This window comes from Coturnix japonica, chromosome 22 (genome assembly GCF_054131305.1).
Source record: "Coturnix japonica strain WE chromosome 22, WE-NBRP24, whole genome shotgun sequence".
Classification (NCBI taxonomy): Eukaryota; Metazoa; Chordata; class Aves; order Galliformes; family Phasianidae; genus Coturnix; species Coturnix japonica.
The window spans coordinates 5,980,304-5,994,136 of NC_140684.1; the positions used below are offsets into that span (position 1 = coordinate 5,980,304).

At 41.6% G+C, this 13,833-nt stretch overlaps 1 long non-coding RNA gene across 1 annotated transcript in view; it reads left to right on the forward strand.

The window, feature by feature from the left end:
• The window catches only part of LOC107322479 (uncharacterized), a 37,522-nt gene that overhangs the window by 8,114 nt on the left and 15,575 nt on the right, over nucleotides 1–13,833 (forward strand). The window contains exons 4-7 of the long non-coding RNA XR_014936540.1: nucleotides 1,877–2,086; nucleotides 2,226–2,312; nucleotides 5,951–6,088; nucleotides 8,166–8,317. This is a non-coding gene — a long non-coding RNA (uncharacterized LOC107322479). The remainder of the gene's footprint in view (nucleotides 1–1,876; nucleotides 2,087–2,225; nucleotides 2,313–5,950; nucleotides 6,089–8,165; nucleotides 8,318–13,833) is intronic.

Sequence of the window (13,833 nt, forward strand, 5' to 3'; positions counted from 1 at the left end):
AAGGAGGAGTCTCACTGACCTTTTAATGCTGTAATGAATCTCTCTGTGTAGTGAAAGTGTTATTAGATGGGAAGTAGCCTTGTCTTGGTGCAAGGTCATGCTGATAACCTGCACTTAGTGGTGATCTGCATTGTTACTATGGGTTTTTGGAAAGAGATTCCAGACCGCGTACTGACTTCCTTCTATAAGAGAGAAGAGCCTGTGGTCATTGGAGGCTGTCAGTAGTCGGGGTTGCAATAAATCATTTGCAATCAAGTCATGCAACTGTTACAGGGAGAGAGAACCTGAGGAAACTGTGGGTTGCCAAGATGTGGGACTTGTGAAAGAAAACAATGATGCTTTGATTTGGAAAAAGGAAAGTGACTGTCCCAGATGTAGCTGGAGCTACTTCTCCCAGCCCATGTCATTTCACTGCTGTAAATGTTGCGTGACAGTTCTGGCTCCTGTTCTAGGATAACTATCTTCAAAAAAGAAAATAAAAGAGAAATTAGTGAGAAACTGTAACCTCAGCTGAGCGTGTGGACAAGCGAGGGAGCAGCTGACCTATTAGCTCTGCATGACTGGAGCCCTGTGGCACCCATCCATTGCTCAAACAATCCCTTTTTGTGTGTTTCTGGACATCAGAAGGCGTTTTGCCGACGATGCACTTCCCCAGAGCTCAGTGCTGGGCTGTGTAACTCATTAGAGCTGCTCCAAAGCTGTACCTTACTGTAAATGCCCCCTCCATCCCTTGGGGCTGAGATCAGTTTTCATGAGAGGAAGGTGAGCTTTGGATGTTCCCCAATTTGTAATTCATCCTGCATGCATGCCTGAGGCAGCTCGCTGCTCTGTGCCTGATTCAGGTTGTGTGATCTCCTTTTCTCTGCCCCCTCCCCGCAGCACTAAATCACCTCTTTCCTCTCCAAGTCACACTGTTGGGTTCCAACCCAAGAATGAACAAACTACCTGGGATTTCTTTTTTCTTTTGTATTCTGCTTTTAAGTTTGTAGATAAAAATCTGCTCCCAACAGTATCACGTTCCCAATAACATCCCGGTATTGTAGAAGTGACCAAAAAACTTTTGAGTCAAACTTGCCATATGTATAGGGGTTGTTCTATGAGAGATCTTAGGGTGAAAAAGGCACCATGGATGAGAATTAGAGCTATTTATGGCTTACAACAAACACAAGACCTTCTTTCTGAGCTTATACCCAAGAGACTGACACCAAATGTTCTGGATCATGGCTGGGAATTGCTATGAATTGTTACTAAGCCTTGCTCTGCTTTTAGCAGGAGCAGAACTTCAGTCTACCCACTGTGATACTGCACTGTGGTTTTACCACATTGGTTTCTTACTGTTTTCTTTCTTCTATTCCTGGTACATGTAGTTCCTTGATGATAGGAACTACACCTTTCCAACAACACCAGTTAACCTAATGAAAAAAGATGTTAGATCTCCCTACCAGCCTTGCAACTCTGGTATTTCCTAAACCCTATCCTTTGCATACTCCAACCTATTTTCTGGATGAATGATTGTGCTGTTTCCTGAATGAGCAGTATGAAATTTCATTGCTTTATACTAGACATCTAAGCATGAAGTCAGACTTGATTCCAAGAGTTAAAGTCGTTAATATGATACAGAAACTGTGATTCTTTCATGAATAACCAACTTGGTTGGCAGGTAAAACTAGCGCATGAGATAACGGCAAAGCGTGTTTGTGGGCTGAACACAGCAAGTGTGTAACTGAATTCAGAGCAAATGGATCTGCAGTGGATCTGAGGAGTGGCATAGATACAAGAAGACCATCTTTTTTTCCCCTTCGGTGTCCCTTTCTCCTGTCATTTTGTAGCTTATCTTCTCCTAAGTATTTACCCTTTCTCTTTCCACTCCCTGCAGTGAAAGTCCATGTCACGTTGCTTTCTTCATTATACTGATCCTTTGGAAGTGGTGGTGGATGCCCCATATTCCATCCCTGGAGGTGCCCAAGGCCAGCTTGGGTTGGGGCCCTGGGAGGCTGAGTTGGAAGGGGAGCAATGGGGTTGGAACTGGATGATCTTCAAGGGCCCTTCCACAACCCAAACCATTCTGTGATTCTACGATACTCCAGTGAGTATGTGATATGATATTCCAGTGGGTCCTTTTCCCTTCTACTATAACTGGTCTACCTTCTGGTTTCCAAGCAGTCCAGTGGCAATTCACAATATTTTCTATTTAAGAAGTGCTTTTTTTTCCTTCTTTCCTACAGTTCACCATTATATTTTAACCAAAATGCAAACTGGTTGATTTTAGAGCTGAGTGCTGAGAGATGACATTGGATAAAGCTTCAAGAAATGTGAGTATCACCAAGATGCACAAGAAGGAAAATGGCTCAGGGGTTGTTGGGAACTCCATAGACAACAGACAATGCATGGTAGCCCCGTTGTTCTCTGCTTCTTGTGTGCTAGTGAAGTAAACGTGATTAGCAATAAGATGCTCCTCCTGATTTAATTATTGATAGCCTTAGAGCTGTATGTGTGTGTTGTACCCCATTAATCCCATTTGGAAACATGATATAAGGGAAAATAGGGGACAAATGGCACAGCTCCTCCAGTAGTCCCATAATTTATTTTACGTCCCTTTTCTCTCTCAATGAGTCATGCTCATCTCCCTGTGACTTGAGAGTTCATCCTGGGATCTCATGCCATCTTTCTGTCTTTATGAGAAGGTGTGTATGATGATCCACCCTAATGGTTTCTGTTGCTGGCTGTGGCAGCATGTTTTACGATGGGTGTGGTACATTCCCATTTTCTCTGTTGTGCATGTACAGTATTCACCTTGCAGCCCCACCCGTGGCCACTCCCACCCTCCCACTGGGAATCGCCCACAGTAAGCTCTGTAATTACCTTTATTTGATCTGAGGAATGGATTTGGGAATCTTATTTGCACAGTCGTAAGCTGAGGATGTTAAGACCAACCCCCCCCAAAAAAACCAACCTCTGAAATAAACCAACCCCCCATAAAAAAAGAACAACAACCCAAAAACACTGACTGATTCACCGAGCAATGATGTGTTGGGAAGAGAAACACCAGAGGCACAAAACCAAGCTGCTCATTTGGAGTGTTTCCAGGGTATTTTTTTTTTTTTGCTTTGGAAATGTCTGATTCTACTTGTAGACAAGGAGGAATTTCACCTGCTACCACCTGTTCTGAGTGCTTCGTTTCTGTTAGTTCTATGTTGAATGGAACTCAATTGGTTGCAAGCTACTCTTTGTACCTGTTTTACATCTTTACTATGGTTTCAAGCATTTAGTTTCTGGAGAAACCTTTGGAAAGGGAAGAAAAGAAACAACTCAAGACTCAATCTCCTGCTTTGTCTTGTTAAGATCAAAGGTCTTTCAGCAACAGGTAACTAATTCAGCCAGCTTGTAGCACAGCTGATTAGGAGTGATGTATTCTGCTGACAAGCCATGCCTAGGCATGAATGGAAAATGCTCCATGTAAAGTAGTAAAGATGGAGGAAAGGAATCATTACAAAGAGTTATACCAGTGCATGTGTACGTCCTTTTTTTTTTACCAGTTGAGCAAAATGTTAGGAGCCATAAGCGATGCCCTCATTATGCTAATTGGAACCACAGCGGCAATAAGTGGAAAGAACCTCTTCCACAAACTGAAGTAGTGAATATGCTTCAAAATAGTTTTAAACCAGCGTCTTTGGTAGACATGAAGGATGTATGTTTTAAAGTCTCTTACGTAATCCTCCTTCTAAAGGGTAGAAATATAGAAAACTTGGGTAAATATGATGTACTTAGCTTTTGGTAATGGAAGTTGTGGCTAACGAGTGTACATTTAAGAACTCAGCACACACATGAATTAAGGAAATCTGGCTGATAATGTCTTTATATTACCAAAAAGAGCTTTTGGCAAGGTGGTCCATCACCAATTCTACATTGCCACTGATATCCTAAATATTCACCAGCAGAAAAAGTGTCTTTGCGTGGATAAATAATTGGTTAAAGATGGAAAACCAAAGGTAATGGAGAGTGCTCAGCTTTCCCAAGGAAGGAGGTGAGATCCAGCTGTTGTTTAATGTGAATGTGGAAAAAGAGATGAGCAGCGTGATGATAAATTTGCTGTTGATACTGTTATTCTGAGTAGTTAAGATGATCAAGTGGGAGGAAGAAAGATCTTATGAGATTCAATGAGTGATAGGAAAACCTAAAGAGAAGCAAAGAAAAAGGAGTTATAGAGAGTCCCATGACAGCACTGGCTTGGTGTCAATAGAATTATAGACTATCCTGACTTGGAAAGGACTCATAAGGATCGTTGAGGAGTCACAAAAGCTAAGTCAAATGCAGACATTAGGGGAAAAGGAGGTGGTTGTATGGGACAGACTGAGGGAAGGGCTGTACATCTGATGAAGGCCTGGACCTGTTTCCATGGGAGGAAAGAGTGAGTGGGCTTTGGCCTGGGGAGAGATGGTTGGTGACAGTGAAGGAATGAAAGAATTTAAATCATAGGGAGCATGGAGAAGGGTGAGTAGGGACTGAGGGCATTCTGCTGAACCAACAGCTGTACACCAGCACCAGGTAATGACCTCAGGTTGTAGCAGGGGAGGTTCAGGTTGGATATTAGGAAACATTTCTCCCAAAGAGTGGTGCTGCATTGGCAGAGCAGCCCAGGGAGTGGGGGAATCCATGTCCATGGAGGTGTTTTAGAGCTGAGGGACATGGTCAGTGGGCATGGTGGGGTGGGATATGGGGTTGGACTTTGGGACCTGAGAGGTCTTTTCCAACCTGTATGATCCTGAGATTCTATGATCAAATAAGCCAGGGAGGAAGGAAATTCCTCACTCTGTGTGTAGCTGTGTAAGCTCCTACCACAGATGCTATAGATATAAAAAGTACCTTCTGGATATCTTATGGAAAAAGGGGAGAGACTTCAGAATGAAGAAATAAAAAGGCAAATGCCTGACTATCCCCACCCTCTTCCTTCCCTGCCCTGAAAATTACAAAGTCATTCACACCCTAGCATCAAGTGGAGAGCTGAGTTTTGTAATTTAAAGCATCCTCTTTGGAATACCTGAAGGAGCAAGAGACAGACAGACAGACTGAAGAATAAATGAGGGTATAAATGGAGATTAAAGAGCCTCATGGAGAAATATGGTCTGACATTGTTGTGCAAAATGAGTAACATACAAATATGTTAATCCTTCAAGAAGGAATAACTGCTGAGAACAACAGGAGAGATGAGTGACTTGAGTTTAGGAAGGCAAAACGAGGTGGGAGGGTAAAAGAAAAGCAAATCTGATACAGTGGATGAAGCAAGAAATGGATCATGGAGGTGTTAATCTTCCCAGGGGGGATTCTGGCAATTCTTTGTAAGCCTTGTTTTAACATAAGCATAAAGATAGTTCCACAGGGTTAAACGTACATATATATCTGAAAACAAGGGGAGTTCTAAGACAACAAGCATAGCAAAATTCATCTCTGCTTGCAGTCATGAGATACAATAGCACCATAAGTGTCCCTAAAACTGCAAATATGGCCCAATCCGATAAAGCTGTATCAAAGTTCATTCACCCAATCTACCTTCTCTGCTTCACTGCAAATAACCAATGTTCGTTCTTCCCCTTCACCTTCCCCACTTTCTAAGTACTCATTCCCTACACCCACCAGTTCTCCCAGTCTCTAATTTATTCCTGGAGTCTGTTTGTGTTTCATAAACATTGCTTCCTTACTGCTGATGGCAGAAGGACCAAGAACAGCTAAATGACTTTAACTTAATTTTCCTTAATTCTTCATTTCACACATTTTAACTCTCTCAGCAGCATCCTTTCAGTTTCACTTTTCCTCTAAAAGAAGAGCAAAACAGAGCTAAGGGTTTTTCACCAGTTCTCTTATTTCTTATTCATGTCAATGTTGCTTTAATGCAATGGCTGACCTAAGAAATGCAGACCATGACAGCAGACTCTTCCTCGTTTGTGTATTTCAGATTTTAAAGGATATCTAAAGCAAAAGAGGATCTCCTTCAAGAGCTATTCATGTATTTAAGAGCTGGGTCTGCTTCCCACTGCTCCTAACAAATCACTAATTCTGTTTGTGGCTGTCCATCTAAGTTGATCCTTTCAAGGTAAGCTGTCTCGCTCTGATATATAGGAGGGATATGCCTGTGTACTCTGCTGTTAACTAAAGACTATAAATATATATTTTAATACTTATTTTTACTCCGGTTGTGATTAATTAAAACCTCTTACAGCAAAGTATTTTGTTTCTAAATAATTTAAATTACAGGATCATAGAATCATTCAGGTAGGAAAAGACCTCATAGATCCCCAAGTCCAACCCCAACCCACCACCCCATACCCACTCCAGCAGTCCCTGTTTCATTGAGGAAGCATCACATAAGCAAGTGTATTGACTTATGTCCGCTCAAACTGATTTTATCCATTCTCTCCATAGTGTGAAAAATAAATGGCATTATTGAAATGGAATCTTACTGGGGGGAGAGAAGCAGCATGTTATCAAGAGATTGAAACTATGCTCCTTTCTCCCTTTAAAATATTACATTTCGGTGATACATAAAACATAATTAACTGATCTAAGGAGATTACCACATGAAAGACAGATGTAAAGCCAAGCATACTACAAAAACACATTGTTTTCTTATACATAAGAAATAATGCAAATGCAACTTTTTTATAGGTGTTTGTTTCCAATGCTTTACGGCTGGGGAAGAATATTCATGATGAGACCAGAGGTATAGCTTTAATTTATTGTTAGCTCTGTTCTCAGAATGATGCTTTCAGGTCAAAGGCTGTTTGTTTCTCCATGTCTTGGAGCAGAACTATGAGGGGTTTTGTTTCCACGGCTGTTGCTTCTAATTCATATCAAGATCTGGTTAGCAAAGGCACCAGTGGGAAGCACCAAGAAAGCTGAGATTGGTAAAGATGTTGGGAGGTCATTGGGCTTAGTGGGATAGGTTGGGGTTGGCCATGGGGATGTGAAAGGTCTTTTCCAACCTCAATGATTCTATGACTCCATTATTTTAGTTTAACTCCCCCTGTATGGTCAGAAAGAGTGAAGGGTAACAGCAGGAAAACAGGTAAGAAATAAAGAGCGCATGCCTGATTGATTCTGTCAAGGCCTCTTGGGCCCTATGTTCAAACATATGTCTTTTAACTTTAAATGTCACTAATGCATCATCAAATCTGCCTTGTTAAACTGGTACAAAGGAATTCCTCGTATGGGCATGCTTAGTATGATTTTCTGTAGATTATTCATTTGCTTTCAAGTTTAATATTGACAGTTGCCACTTCTTCTACTGTGATTTTTGGCGCATCAGTGGAGAAACTCAGTGCTGCTGAAACAGTGAGCTTACAGGAACTGTAATTATTACTGTGCTAAGAATGTGTGTTTATTGCATTGGTTGTCCTGATACAGGGTGAAAAGCTGATTCTGATTCAGTGATTCTGTGATGCTTAGAGCTCCTGAAAGCTGAAGCGAGCATCATAGTCCCATTGTAGACTATTAGTCAGAATTACATGATGGCAAGATTGGATGGTCCATGAAGTTAAATTTAAGCAGTTCAATGCTGGTACATCATGCCTTCAACATCTGCGTATTTCCATTTTGTGCATTTCCATTTTCTCTTAAATGCTTCATTGTTCAGATCTCTCAGTTTAACAGTGTCTTTACATGTGGGAAAACCTTCCATCCACCTGTACCCAATCTTTTCCTTTTGTTCATTTAATATCTTTCCAAAAGTGAGTATTTCTGCAGAGGCTTCCAGCATTGAGGAGCACCATTACTTTGAGCCAAACACCGCAGTCCAGTGCATAGAGGACTACAAACAAGCTATCCTATGCACAGTGCTTTGCATTAATGGCTAACATTCAAGGCCTCAGTGTGTAATTTTTCCTCGTGCTCTGAGAGGTTCTTACAAAGATGTCTGAGAATGGTATTTCTTTTGCTATATGAAAGTTGTATGTCACAAAGCTGACCCCCCAAACTTGCATGGGACCTCAGGTGTTCTCTGCATTTTCCAGCCCAACAAAACAAAATCAGCCCCAAACCATTTCTGAGTGGAAAAGTAGGGCGTGCATTAATTAGTGACCTTAAAGCACAATGGAAAACTAACGGGGCAATGCCAAGTCCGAGTATGAGAAATTCTGGGATATTAATGGTGTTTTGCCTCTGATCTCATGCAGGGAAGAACACATCTGTTCTCACCTCCCAGAGGACAAGGCTGGGGCTCTTTGATGTTCTCAAGTTCAGTGGACGTTAATTAGTGTCATTCTTGCAAATTGAGAAAAATCAGCTGACAGCTCTCGTGAGTGCCATATAGGAAGATTGGAAGAAGGTAAGTATATTACCTGTCTTGAAAATAGAAAACATGATTGAATTACAGCTAGCTGATTTAGCTTAAATTCCCAGAAAAATTAAAAGAAAGGATTCAGAAATATTACTTTAGAATAAATCCTAGTGGTGAGTTAATTGCAGAGGAGTTCCCTGTTCATTGTATGGGAGTTGGACCAGATGGCCTTTAGAGGTCTCTTCCAGCTCAAATGATTTTATGAGGAGGTAAAGCTGAGTGGAAACCAGCATTAGGATTAGATACTGGCTGCTGTTGGAATGAAAGGGTGTTTCAGCTGGGTTTCTAGAAGAGGTTGATGCTTGCTGGTGTTTTCCCTAATGGCTTGTATGATAGATTGGGCAGGAACACTAATCAGATTTGGAGCCAGCATGGAGATGGAGGTCTTTGCATATGTAGTTAGGAGAATCATTGAATGGCTTGGATTGGAAGAAACCATTTAGTTCCAAAAGGAGTTAAGAGAAGTGGACTGAAGAAAGTAAAACGAAGCTCAGTAAAAGCTAAGTTCAACATCTGGGCAAGATAATAAAACCTGAAGGCAGTGAGTGAGAACAAGTGATGAGGCAGCAGGAAAAAATATCTCAAGGTTTTAATGGGCTGTAAGCTGAACTTGTCAGACACACCGTGCTGTAATGAAAAAGAGAGGCGTGCTAACAGAGTATTCTTTGGGAGCTGTGAAAATAGATCCTCATGGTGTTGGTAAAGCTTCTGTTGAAGGTTGGTGTCCAGTTTTGGTCACCGTGTTTCAAAGTGATGGATAGATTCCAATGTGGAGCCCGTAGGAGTGTGTGAGAATGGTGGGAGGCCACAAATATGTGGCATGTGAGGAAAGATGTGCAGAATTAAGGCTGGAAGAGAATTTATACTGCAGTCCATTCCACCTCCTTTCCCCCCATCTGGTTTGCTATTCTGTTCTGCAGCTTGAGAGGACAGGGCCTTGCTGTTTAATTATTCCAGCTGGGAAAATAGTAAATTATTTCCTTCTATGAATTACTTACATTCCTGGGAGAACAGGTTCCTGTCTAATATTTCTGGCATCCTACCATTTGCCCACAGAGGGGAATGTTGCAGGGACCTGTCCTGGCAGGTCTGTTGAACCAGCAGTTAGGAGTTTGCAGGGCAGGGATACCTACCCATTCCAGGAGCAAAGTACTGGCTAGGTGTGGAAGTTGTAAGCTGACACTAGATGAGCTCCTTTGAGAGCCTTTAACAAACTGGTGAGGCAGCAGTACAGAGGGAAACAAATTGGGTTAAAATGACAGCATGTTTAGCTTCATTACATGACTCTGATGGAACCTCACCCTATATGCTTCATTCATTTCTGAGCACTTTGCCAACAGAAAGATAATAATGCTCTGGATTGCAGTAGCCCTGTCTCATCCAAACATCTTAAAGTGATTTTACCTGTATTAACTAAGCCTCAAAAGCCACTGTTGGGATTTGTATAGGCTGTGCAGGGAGGACTTTACTAACCACTTGCTTAGCCTTAGGAAGGCAAAAGAAGGCAGGATTTACTTGAAAATGTCAGAAAACTTGGATAAAATACACGCAGTGATCTTATGGGTTATGATGTTATTGCTCTGTGCATAGCTCTACAAGTCAGATAATGTATTTCATCCCAATTCCTTGGAGTGGAATCATAGGACCTTTTAAGTTGGATTCTTATGTTTATTTGATGTAAGAATAGTGTCATATAGACAAAGGATAGTGACCTACAGGTCTTTGGGAAGAAGCTGCTTGCAAGAGTGCGGCACACTGCATAGCAGTGAGTTGTCTGAGTCTTCTGGGTACTGGGGAAGAAAGCAATGCTAGAATTCCATGTGTGACCCAGAGGGGTTTAAAAATGCCCATGTTGTACATTATTTCATTGATCTAAAGGGGGAAAAAACCCTCAACAAATACGGTCTGTTGTTAAGTCTATGTGTTAAGGAGCCAATTGGAAAGGCAGAAGAGCGTGGCTATGAGGGCACAACTTGAATTTATGTTTGAAATATGGCAAAGTGGTTAATTCTCCCCCTTGTCTTATGAAAAGTGACACAGTGTCTTTGATAAACAGAATGGACTTTGCTTTTAGCCCTGAATGTCAGCAGTATCCTGTTGTTAGGGCCGTGCTGGGGCATTGATTCAATGGTGACTCATATGAAGGAGCAGCACCTCACAGCGCTGCTTCCTATGGCACAGAATGATGCCATTTGTGGTGATTTCTTTGTACCTGTGGTATTCCAACCTGTTTTCAGCCATTCATAGCTATTGAGAATGGCCACCTTGCTTTAAAATCTCAACTGAGTGGAGAAATGTCTCAGAAATTCAGCACTGGCCATGCTCGCAGATGTACAAGGGAAGGGTTTTATTTGTACCTCTCACTTAATCTGCTTTATCTCCATAATTAATCTCTTTGTATTTCAAGCTAATGATTTTCGAGGTGCAGGAGAGCAGGGAGAGGTGTGTGTGACCCAAATTGTAAAGCTCAGGCTGAGTAACACTGAGGACGTGGCCACAAACAGTAAATCCTATCTGCCTGTGAGTTTCCTCCGTTGACTTAACCATGGTTTATGGACACTGACCTACCAAATAATAGTGCCACATTCAAAACAACTATTTTTTCTTTCACTTTCCAATGGACAGAAAGAGTCATCTTCCAGAATGTCTGCATGGGATGAGGAGTTATGGAGTATTTTGCATCTCTAATTGTTTGGTCTATAAGCAGGACAGAGAAGTGCATATAAATATCTTCAATGCTTTGAGTCCCTGCCTTCTAAAGGCTAAATGCGTATTGGCTTTTTGGAAATTCTATTTATTTTTATGATGATGATGATTTTAATCTTTATGCCTTTTAAATCTTAATACAAGGATTACTGCAGAGCTTTGATGGGTTGGTGCTTGGACTCAGTGATCTTAGAGGTCTTTTCCAACCTTAATGGTTCTGGGAGTGGGTGTGCTGGTCATGGGCTGGCAATTGGATCTTGATGATCTTTGAGGTCTTTTCCAACCCTAATGATTCTGTGGTTCTATGATTCTGGCTTCAAATCCAGCTGGACTCTACTCCGAGTCTCCTTTTGATTCTATGGTGAACCAATTGTCAGTATTTTATAAAGGACTTGAAATATTGTTTTGGAGGCTGCATCTCCCTTTCCTTGATCTTTAAAAGCCCATGAAACCAGGTGATGGGAGTGATTCCATGACCAAAAGTAGTTCTGAGTCACACCACCTCTTGTGTTAAATTTCTACATTTTGCAGTTAAAACTTCACTCAGTTCTTGTGTTTACTGTTTAGTTTCTAGGAATCCTAAATAATAATAATAACTATTATTATTTTATAAGAGGACAAAGCACATTCTCTCTCTCCCTTTTTTTTTCTTTTCTAATTATCCCCTTATACAGCTGGTTGTTCTAAAAGAGAAAGAGCTGTTTGGACATGGCATCATGTGGATGCCACCCTTTCTTTGCTTTCCTCCTTCACCCCAATGCTTTGCAGTAATACAGTGTCTTAAGGTGCCCCTGGCAGGTTCCTGTATTGCACCCATCACAGTGGTGTAGAGACATTTCCACCTACTCTCCAGCACTCAGCTGACTGCTGACTAGCACGTGGCTCCAGATTTAACTGGGAATATGGCAATACCATACAAGTCACAAGTATCTGTGCTACTTTCTCAACTAAGAGTTATACTAACACTACTACTATGTCCATCTCCCCTCACCTGGGTGTAGGGTAAGCAATGCATGGCTGTGTATATAGATAGAGCATCAATTGGCTGACAGCAGAACTCACATCTTCCCTGGCTCCAGATATGCAAATACTTATTGTTCTTCCATGCTTATAATTAATGACAAGCAAAATTAATATATTTTTAGCCTAAAACTCATCCAGCTCAACCTAGCGATATTCAAGTTAGAAGCGTACATACCAGGTAAACCAAACAGAGAAATGCATAGAATAAAATCTATAAATAAGATAATCAATAGATAAGGAAACAATAAATAAATGAGATTTAATCTGATGCCTCATGAGTTTGCAGGAGGAATAAGGGTGAACGGAGACCCATTGTTACGTACAGCTTTGGTAATTATTGTGTTTGTAACACAAACATTTCCTTTCTCTCTGGAAATCTAACAGCCCAAAACTAACGAGTGAAAACACAGCAGTGTGGAGCCATAGAATCATTCAGGTTGGAGAAGACGTCTAAGATCACCTGGTCCAACCATCAAATAGATTTCCTACAAACAGATTTCCATTTGCTGTGCTCAGATTTAAGCGTTTTTGCAGTTAATGCATCCCAGCTTCAGACTGAATATCAGTGCAGTCACCTTTTAATACGAGGAAAAACCTAAAAGCAGCTTTTAGGTACCATTGTAAAGCACGAAAGGAAAAGGTTGAATATTTAAAATGGATCCGTACTGAAAGAAAGTTCGGACTCAAAATATATAAATCTCCAAGTTTGTGATTCATCATTGCAAGAGTCTGAAATAAATCCACCATGAGCCTAGGAGACTTTCCACTCCTCTCAGAAATGCTTTCCTTGTTAAGTCTATTATTTAGTTTCTTTTTCTTTTTGGTCAAGTAATGGTAAACACTTCAGCTTTCTTAGTAGCTACACAACAGAGAAGAGCTGACATCGAGCCGTGTAACACCCCGACAAGAAGAGCAATTCTCTTTTTATACTTTGGGAAACCACCTACAGCCGTCATTTCTCCCAGTAAATAGCAGTGGATCTGCAGGCTTACCTGGCGCTTCTTGGCTCCTTCCCTGCTGCTCCTCACTGGCGGCTGATAAATACTATGGGATGGAGGCGCTGACCTTCCCCTTCCCTCACCCTGACGTTCTTCCAAGTCAGCCCCAGGGACTCCCCATTAAATAGATGAGCCAAGGCACCCAGCTCTGCTCCCCCTTCCGTTTGGCTGCCACGGCTGAGTTCTAAAAAGCCGTATGAAGTTGTCAGAGGTTTCCTCTTACCTTTTTACCCAAGCAAAACGGCGTGCTGCTGCTCCGGGACGGGATTAGGTCATTCAAACAGCTCTGCAGAGAGAGCAGAGGCTGAGCGGTGCTGAGCCTCCGAAGGCTGCGGAGATCTGATCTGACATCAGGTGAGCAGGCAGCTGGCTGGGCGAGCCAATAATTATGATATCAGCTCTTGTTCGCCTCGGGCAGGCCTGCATTTAATAAGAATACAAATATGACTAAGCTGCAGTTTTGTTTTTTTTTTCCTTGTTCTCTCAGTAATTCTTCAGAGGAGTTGGGCAGGTATTGCGCTCTAACTGTCTGGAAGGAGAGTGCTCCCTCTGAGCTTCTCTGCTTTACTTTTGGTTCATAATGCCCACCTATGCATTATGAACTATGCAAACCTATGATGTGTTTGTGGTTATTAACAGCCCTCCTTCCTGGCGTGGATTTTGCCATCCTACTAGGAAGCATTTGTCTACCAGAAATTGGAATGTTTCTTGTATTTGTTGTTTCTTGTATTTGTTCAGCCTAAAATCTCACTGTGAAAAGGAACTGTGGCTGCACCA